Below are 9,780 nucleotides of genomic sequence, written 5' to 3' on the forward strand. Positions count from 1 at the left end.
AATCAAGATGGCTGCTACTTGCATCAACAATGGAAAACTTTCTTGCTGTGACTGTTTTTAGCAGTTCTGTATTTTTTATGTAGGTTAATTCTGAGGTTAATGAAAGGCACAATAACACTAAACTCACCTTGTTGGCATGGCTCAGCTGAATCTCCATCTCGTTCAGGTCTCCCTCCATCTTCTTCTTGACTCTCAGAGCATCATTCCTGCTCCTGACCTCGGCATCAAGAGTGCTCTGCATGGAGTCAGTCACCCTTTGGCTGTTTCTCTTAATCTGCTCCATTTCTTCATCTTTTTCTGCCAGCTTCCTGTCAATCTCGCTCTTGACCTGGTTGAGCTCCAGCTGGACGCGGAGAATCTTAGACTCTTCATGTTCCAGAGTGCCCTTAAAAGGTTTAAATACAATAAAGATTAGATCATGTGACAATAAAGTGATCTGAACATAAATACATGTATTATGTCATTTAAATGTTTTATTAGCTGGTGAGAATGGTATTACCTCTGCTTCTTCCGGTGCAGCCTGAATTTCAGACTTCTCAGTCTCCACTGTCTTTTTAGCTTTCTCCAGCTCATGGATACTCTTTCCAGTCTCACCTATCTGTTCAGTCAGATCTGAGATCTCCTCTGAAATGAAAAATAAATGGCCTTGGCAAAAGCCTCCATGTTGCTGGACAGGTCATCAATCTCCATCTTGTACTTATTCTTCTCCTTCTCCAGCTTCTGTTTAACATGCTGCGGGATGTCGATCTGCTCTCCCAGCTCAGCAACGCAGTCGTCCTCTCTATAATCTTAACAAAATCCTTCCTCATGACATATCCTCTGCTATGTTATGCAGTATTTATGTCTTATTTATCTCATGGGAGACATACCTTTTTGTGTCCAAACTTGTACTGAGTATGGTCCACATCAATGGAGCCCAGCAGTTTCTCTGAGGCCTTCTTGTTGTCAATAAACTGTCCCTCAGGGATTCAATTCAATTCAGTTTTATTTATATAGCGCCAATTCACAACACATGTTGTCTCAAGGCACTTCACAACAGTCAGGTACATACATTCCAATTAATGCTAACCATTGAACAGTGCAGTCAAAGTTGGTTATTTATTCAAATTGGATAAAATGTTTTTCTGTCTAAGGAATCCAAGCAGATTGCATCCAGTCAGTGACTTGCAGCATTCACTCCTCCCGGATGAGCATGTAGAGACAGTGGACAGTCACTGGCGTTGACTTTGCAGCAATCTCTCATACTGAGCATGTATGTAGCGACAGCGGAGAGGAAAAATTCCCTTTTAACAGGAAGAAACCTCCAGTAGAACCAGGCTCAGTTTGAGCGGCCATCTGCCACGACCGACTGGGGGTTTGAGAGAACAGAGCAGAGACACAAAGAGAACACAGAAGCACTGATCCAGGAGTACGTTCTATGGGAAGGAAAGGTAAATGTTAATGGATGTAGCTCCTTTAGTTGTTTCACCTAGAAAGAAAGAACAGATCAACTCTGAGCAAGTTTTCAAGGTTAGAGTCTGAAAGAGAGCACATACAGTTAGTTCCAGTTAAGCTCAGTCAATCGCCATCTCTAGGAGAGAGAAAAGGTTAAACACTAAAAGACAGGGCTATGTGGATCATCGGTAGAGGGTGAGCATTAAGTTGTTGCCCGCAGAAGCTCGGACGACTCCCCTCTCCAGAAAGGTGTCACAGGTAGACACACAGCCAGGCCAGATGTAGCTTCTAGGAAGAGAATAGAGAGATCAAGGTTAAAAGCTGAAATAACAGCAAATAATGCAAAATTGGAGAGTAGTGTGAGAATGTAGCGCAGAGGGTGAAAGTGGTCATTATGTCCCCCAACAGCCTAAGCCTATAGCAGCATAACTACACAGATAGTTTCAGTTCAAATTATTTAGTTAAACGGCGCTTATTTACAACGTCGTCTCAAGGCACCCCACAAAGAGTCCAACTGATGGTCATTGTTATACTAAAAACCAGAAGGATTGGGATACCTCTCTCTGTCAGACTGATTATAACCATTGGAAAAGAGAGGGGGTCATACAGGTAGCCGAAATGGAGGGTGTGTTTGCACCTCAGCCATAACTGAGCCGGTTTAGGCTGAACCTGACTCCCCCTCACTCCAACCAACATGGAGGGAGGAAGGCTCCCTCCCTGATAACCTAAGCCACTCTAACTATAAGCTTTATCAAAAAGGAAAGTTTTAAGCCTAGCCTTAAAAGTAGACAGGGTGTCTGCCTCACGGACTAAAACTGGGAACTGGTTCCACAGGAGACGAGCCTGATAGCTAAAGGATCGGCCTCCTATTCTACTTCTAGAGACTCTAGGAACCACCAGTATACCTGCAGTCTGAGAACGAAGTGCCCTGTTAGGAATGTATGGAACAATCAGATCTCTGATGTATGATGGAGCTAGATCATTAAGGGCTTTATATGTGAGGAGGAGAATTTTAAATTCTATTCTGGATTTAAAAGGGAGCCAATGAAGGGAAGCTAAAATAGGAGAAATATGATCTCTCTTTTTAATTTTCATCAGAACTCTTGCTGCAGCATTTTGAATCAGCTGAAGGCTTTTAACTGCATTTTGTGGACATCCTGATAGTAAATAATTACAATAGTCCAGCCTTGAAGTAACAAATGCATGGATTAATCTTTCAGCGTCACTCCTGGACAGGATATTGCTAATTTTGGCAATGTTCCATAGGTGAAAGAAGGAAATCCTAGAAACCTGTTTAATATGGGATTTAAATGACATGTCCTGGTCAAAAGTAACACCAAGGTTTTTTACTTTATTACCGGAGGTCAATTTAATGCCATCCAGGTTAAGTGATTGACTAAGCAGTTTCTTTTTTAAAGACTTCGGTCCAAAGACGACAACTTCTGTCTTGTCTGAATTTAGAAGCAAAATATTTAAAGTCATCCAAGTTTTTATATCTTCAAGACATGCTTGTAGTCTATCTAACTGGTTGGGCTCATCAGGATTTATGGATAAGTAAAGCTGAGTATCATCAGCGTAACAGTGAAAATTTATCCTATGCTGCCTGATAATTTGACCTATTGGAAGCATATATATAGTAAAGAGAATTGGCCCAAGTACTGAACCCTGTGGTACTCCACAATTAACCCTGGAGTTTAAAGTATATTTATCATTTACATGAACAAACTGGAATCTGTCAGACAGATAAGATTTAAACCAGCCTAGCGCTGTTCCCCTAATCCCTACAGCATATTCCAGCCTTTTTAAGAGAATATTATGGTCGACTGTATCAAATGCAGCACTGAGATCTAACAGAACCAGTACAGACACAAGTCCATTATCTGAGGCCATCAGAATATCATTAGTGACTTTCAGAAGAGCTGTTTCTGTGCTATGATGAGCTCTGAAGCCCGACTGAAACTCTTCAAACAGGTCATTGCTGTGTAAATGCTCACACATTTGATTAACAACTACTTTCTCAAGAATTTTAGGTCTGTAATTTTTCAAGTCATCTCGATCAAGCGAAGGATTCTTAAGTAAAGGTTTAATTACAGCTAACTTAAAAGCCTGTGCTACCTAGGATTTTTCTTGTTCTCTTCTATTAATGATGAGAAATAAGCTGTTCTGGCTTGGCGAAGTGTCTTTTTGTACAACAGTAGGCTATTTTTCCAGATTAAGTAGGAATCCTCTAGGTGTGTAGAGCGCCACTTTCTCTCCAATTTTCTAACATTGTGCTTTAAAGTATGCAGCTCTGAATTAAACCAAGGACCTAGTCTCCTATGAATGATTACCTTCTTTTTCAAGGGGGCTGCATTGTCTAATGCATCACGCAATGATGAAGAAACACTATGAACAAAAGAATCAATTTGTGAAGGGGCAGAAACAGAATTATTGCCCTCCACTGTGCTTTTCAGTGATAATGAGGAAATTAAAAGTGGAACAGATTCTTTAAAGGTTGTTACAGCATCGTCTGATAATGATCTACTATAATGAAATTTTCTTTCAGGTGTGGAGTACTCGGTTAAATTAAACCAAAGGTTATTAAGAAATGGTCAGACAGTAAAGGGTTATGAGAAAATATTGTTATGTCTTTACACTCAATGCCATATGTCAGCACAAGGTCCAGAGAATGAAGACAAAGGTGGGTAGGTTTGTTAATGTTTTGAGCAAAGCCAATTCAGTCTAAGATAGCATTAAACGCTATATTTAGGCTATCACTTTCAGCGTCAACATGAATGATAAAATCCCCCATTTTAATAACTTTATCTGTATTTAACACTAAATCTGATAAAAGGTCTGAAAACTGATCTAAAAATTGCGAGTAAGGGCCTGGTGGACGGTACAAAACAACAAACAGAAGTGGTTTTAGTACTTTGTAATTTGGATGAGGAAAACTAAGGATTAAATATTCAAAAGAGTTGTAGCTATTGATTGGTCTGGGACTAATCAATAAATCGGACTGAAAGATGGTTGCTACTCCTCCTCGTCGCTGGTGTCTCTAGTGCCACGTTTTTGACTATGGAGCTGCCAATTGAGTTGGCTTCTCAGCGGGTGTGTTGCTGAGCGGGGATAATCTGTTAGAAACGCAGACGGGTTGGTGGTGACCTGTGGGCTGGGATCTAGGACTATGCTTTCTATGTACCGTCACCCAGCTGGCCTGAGGCCCCGGCTGCGCGGGCTCTGTTGGAGGACTGGTACGGGGAGCTACCCTCGGTGGCTCCGTGCTGGCTAAGGGGCCTCGGCTATCTGCTGGATTTTCAACAGCGCGGAGCCGGGCTTCCAATCCCAACACCCTCGCCTCCAAAGCTACAAAAATGCTACATTTATTACACGTACCATTATCACTAAAGGATGCAGGGGAGTAACTGAACATCTGACACAGAGAGCAGGAGAGAGGAGGAGACTCAGAACGGGTAGCCATGGTGGAGCTAAAGCTAACGCTAAGCTAGCGACCCCTTACCACAACTAGAAAAACCGTGTAAGACACGGAGAGTCCCCAAACGTTAAATACAGCAACAGAAAGTATGTGTTTTAACGTGCTTAGGTATTATAACAAGTCAGAGATATCACAGCAGAGAGAAATCAGATCAAAGAGAGAGCCTTTACACACCAAACAATTCACCAAGTGCAACAGCGAAAACAGGAAGTGACGTTACCCAGAGCTCCAGCCGACAACACTCGACAATGACCCCAAAAAATGACGCTGGCGTTCAATACTTTGTATCTACAAAGTTAATACAACTATATCAGTTTTTTATGATCTTTACTAAAATGACCAAATATTCAGTTTATATTAAAAACAGCCGCCAACTCTGCTTGAAGTCACCATAGAGGATTCTGCTGGGTAAGCCCTTTCTGCAGATTCTGATGCCCTCCAGCACACCATTACACCTCAGCTGGTGGATGACTAAGAAGTTCTCCATAAGACCTGGTTGTTGGAAATATATTTAGTCAAAAATAATTCCTCAGTGTCCCTAAGCTTTAAATCATTCAAATCTGTAAAAGTTGGCATCTTACCTGGGGTCTTTGTTTCATTGGGAATCAGACAATGCACAAAGTGAGGATGAGTGCTCCCCAATTTGGTCATCAGCTACAATTAGTCTCCAGTTTAATTGCAAACAGATGTTCTCTATGGAAGTTTACATACCCCGAACAGAGCAGACACAGTCTGGAAGGTACCACCCTTCTTCATGCCACACTTTTTCCACCAGCAGCCTCAGCTAAATTATGACCTTATAACAATGGTATTAAATTATAACTTGTGCCGCACTCTCTTTACTATAGCAGTACAATTTTATCAAACATTAATTCTAGAAAGGCTTGGACAAGAACAAATTTGTGCTAATAGAGTAAAATTAGCAACACATCACTTATGAATATCATGGCACAATTTAGTTTACTTTAAATAAAAAAAAGCTTTTCAAGATCACAATTCAATAGTTTTAGAACTTCTATCACTCTGCGTCTTTTCAGGGTGTTTCTCATTTTGGATTGTCTGCTTATTTTACTGGTTCTTACCCTCATCTCCGGCATGAGCTGCATACACGAAGCAGAACAGTTTGTTTCCAGACTTCTGGTAGAGCTGAACCACTGAATCATTCAGTGGGTCCTTGTTCTTGTCCAGCCAGTCAGTGATGTTGTAGTCCACTGTACCAGCATAGTGAACCAGGGAGAAGTGAGCCTCAGCTTTGCCCTTTCCAGGCTTTAGCTTCTCAAAGGCCTTGTTCTTGCTAAGATGCTGATCAATCAGCGTGTTCTTGAAAGTCAGAGGGTTTTGGGAACATGCATTCTTCTTCAAGGATGGAAAAGATGCCCAATGGCTGTGAGCAGTTATCAATTTAAATTAGAACACAAATTTCAAATGACACGTCAAATCCATAGAAATTGTTGGAGATGATCACTTTAACCTGACCAATACAGCTACTCACCTTCTCAATGAGCTCAGTGCAGGCAGCAAAGTCCATACCAAAGACAATCAACTCCCACTCAATGCCTTCCTTCTTGTACTCCTCTTGCTCCAGGACAAACATGTGGTGGTTGAAGAGCTGTTGCAGTTTCTCATTGGTGAAGTTGATGCAGAGCTGATCCAAGCTGTTGAACTGTAATAATAGAGATTTGTTTAACTTAATTGCAAGGAATGTTTTTATTTACTCACATCGAAGATCTCGAATCCAGCAATGTCCCAGGCTCCAGTGAAGAAGGCTCTTGCCTGCTTTGTGTCCAGCATCTCATTGATACGGATGACCATCCACAAGAACATTTTCTCATAGATAGATTTGCACAGAGCGCTGACTGCATTTTTGACCTATAGGAAGAAGGTTTCTGTTTTATGTAATAAACTGCCATATAACAGCAGTTAGGATAAATGTAGTTGTGATTGGAAAGAAATAAACCATAGCATCACAGATGGGTTTAATTTACCTGCGGGATGGTCTGACCTTTGGTGACCATCTCATTTCCAACTTTGACTCTTGGGTAGCACAGGGCCTTCAGCATATCAGCTGAGTTCAGACCCAGGAGGTAGGAGATTTTATCAGCCACTTTTGGAAAGAAACATAACATGATGAACATCAAGCAATTTTAAACCAATTTTTCAATCTACAAGATGAGAATGATATTTTATAACTTACCCTCAGTGCCGTCAGGTTCAGCCTGCTCCTCACGCTGCTTCTGCTTGAACTTCATGTTGCCATGATGCATCACAGCACCAGTGAGCTTGTAGATATTACATTTTTCATCAGCACATGTGTTTTAAGTAAATAATTTTTAAGACACCAAAATATTATTTTACATCTGTAGCGATGAACTCCTCCACATCATCGATACTCTTGACAGTGATTTCACCCTGGCTGATCATTGGGAAGTCATAGGGGTTGGTGATAAGCAGAACACCTGAAACAATGGAAACAAAACACTGTAGGTTTTTTATTTTATAAGGTTAAGTTTTGTTAAACTTCCGATTTGAAGTATTTGGTCATTTACCAATGAGCTCAGGCTTGTGGCCTATCATAAGCTGATAGAAGATATGGTAGCTCCTCTCAGCATACAGCTGGAAGGTGACAGAAAACAATGTGGGTTACATTGATAACTGGCGAACATTTTGGAGAAAACCTGGTCTGATCCGGAAAAACGGCATCCATCCCACTTTGGATGGAGCAGCTCTTCTTTCTAGGAATCTTGCCGAATTTATTTGTTCTCCAAAACTCTGACAACCCAGGGTTCAGACCAGGTAGCAGGGTCTTAGTTTAATACCCCTCTCTGCAGCTTTTGTACTGCTACCCACCCATTACCCTATTAAGACAGTGTCTCGCCCACGGCCCATATTGAATAGGTTAAAAAATAATCTAAAAGGAGGAAATCAGGAAAATCTCATAAAAATAAACACAACTCAGACCGAAAAGAAAAATAAAACCATTAAATGTGGCTTGCTGAACATAAGATCTCTCTCTTCAAAGACATTGCTAGTTAGTGACCTGATTTGTGACAATTAGATTGATTGATTTTGCCTCACAGAAACCTGGCTGCAGCAAGAGGATTATGTTACTATAAATGAGTCAACTCCTACTAATTATTTAAATTTTCCCATTCCTCAAAATACTGGGCGAGGAGGAGTAGCAACCATCTTTCAGTCCGATTTATTGATTAGTCCCAGACCAATCAATAGCTACAACTCTTTTGAATATTTAATCCTTAGTTTTCCTCATCCAAATTGCAAAGTACTAAAACCACTTTTGTTTGTTGTTTTGTACCGTTCACCAGGCCCTTACTCGCAATTTTTAGATCAGTTTTCAGACCTTTTAACTGATTTAGTGTTAAATACAGATAAAGTTATTATAGTGGGGGATTTTAACATTCATGTTGACGCTGAAAGTGATAGCCTAAATATAGTGTTTAATGCTATCTTAGACTCAATTGGCTTTGCTCAAAACATTAACAAACCTACCCACCTTTGTCTTCATTCTCTGGACCTTGTGCTGACATATGGCATTGAGTGTAAAGACATAACAATATTTTCTCATAACCCTGTCCTGTCTGACCATTTCTTAATAACCTTTGAGTTTAATTTAACCGAGTACTCCACACCTGAACGAAAATTTCATAAAAGTAGATCATTATCAGGCAATGCTGTAACAACCTTTAAAGAATCTGTTCCACTTTTAATTTCCTCATTATCACTGAAAAGCACAATGGAGGGCAAAAATTCTTTTTCTGCCCCTTCACAAATTGATTCTTTTGTTCATAGTGTTTCTTCATCATTGCGTGATGCATTAGACAATGCAGCCCCCTTGAAAAAGAAGGTAATCATTCATAGGAGGCTGGCTCCTTGGTTTAATTCAGAGCTGCATACTTTAAAGCACAATGTTAGAAAATTGGAGAGAAAATGGCGCTCTACACACCTAGAGGATTCCTACTTAATCTGGAAAAATAGCCTACTGTTGTATAAAAAGACACTTTGCCAAGCCAGAACAGCTTATTTCTCATCATTAATAGAAGAGAACAAGAATAATCCTAGGTTTCTCTTTAGTACAATTGCTAAATTTACACAGAGTCATAGCTCTGTTGAGCCATCCATTCCCTTAGCTCTTAGCAGTCATGACTTTATGGGATTCTTCTTAAATAAAATTGATTCTATTAAAAAGAAAATCTTTGACATACTCCTGAGAGTTCATTTATAACCGTTTTTCTTCCTAAAGTAAAAATTACTTTATTCCTAAAGTCAGATGACAGTCAGGCCTTGATCGAACGTCTGCCACCTATGATATTTTTTAAAGAATAAATAGCAGGAAAAATTACAGACCTATATCCAATCTTCCGTTCTTATCTCAAATTCTTGAGAAAATAGTTGCTAATCAAATGTGTGAGCATTTACACAGCAATGACTTGTTTGAAGAGTTTCAATCAGGTTTCAGAGCTCATCATAGCACTGAAACAGCTCTGCTGAAAGTCACTAATAATATTCTTATGGCCTCAGATAATGGACTTGTGTCTGTAGTTGTCCTGTGTGGAAATATAAATGCCTTATCATTAGTAGCTAAAGCTAAGATATATTTGGGATTTGCTGCTTATAGATTGATTATTATTAGGAGTTTTTAGTTATGGTTTTGAGAGTTAGAAAAATCCTTAAACAGTAGCTTCTGGTGTGGTCACACAATGAGTGTTTATTATTCAAGGTTAAAGCTTGCAGGTGTTTTCTGTCTGTATCGTACGGTGGCCGGGGGGTGCAAAACACTTTTTACAAGTACCGAAACAAATTTACATGTCAGAAAACAAATTTACATTTCAGAAAACAAATTTACATTTCAAAAA

At 39.9% G+C, this 9,780-nt stretch overlaps 1 pseudogene; it reads right to left on the reverse strand.

Annotated features, from left to right (window-relative positions):
• Nucleotides 1-767: 767 nt before the first annotated feature.
• LOC124864256 lies at nucleotides 768-7,537 on the reverse strand (annotated as a pseudogene).
• Nucleotides 7,538-9,780: the final 2,243 nt, after the last annotated feature.

The sequence above is a fragment of the Girardinichthys multiradiatus genome, chromosome Y (assembly GCF_021462225.1).
Source record: "Girardinichthys multiradiatus isolate DD_20200921_A chromosome Y, DD_fGirMul_XY1, whole genome shotgun sequence".
In the NCBI taxonomy this organism is placed as follows: Eukaryota; Metazoa; Chordata; class Actinopteri; order Cyprinodontiformes; family Goodeidae; genus Girardinichthys; species Girardinichthys multiradiatus.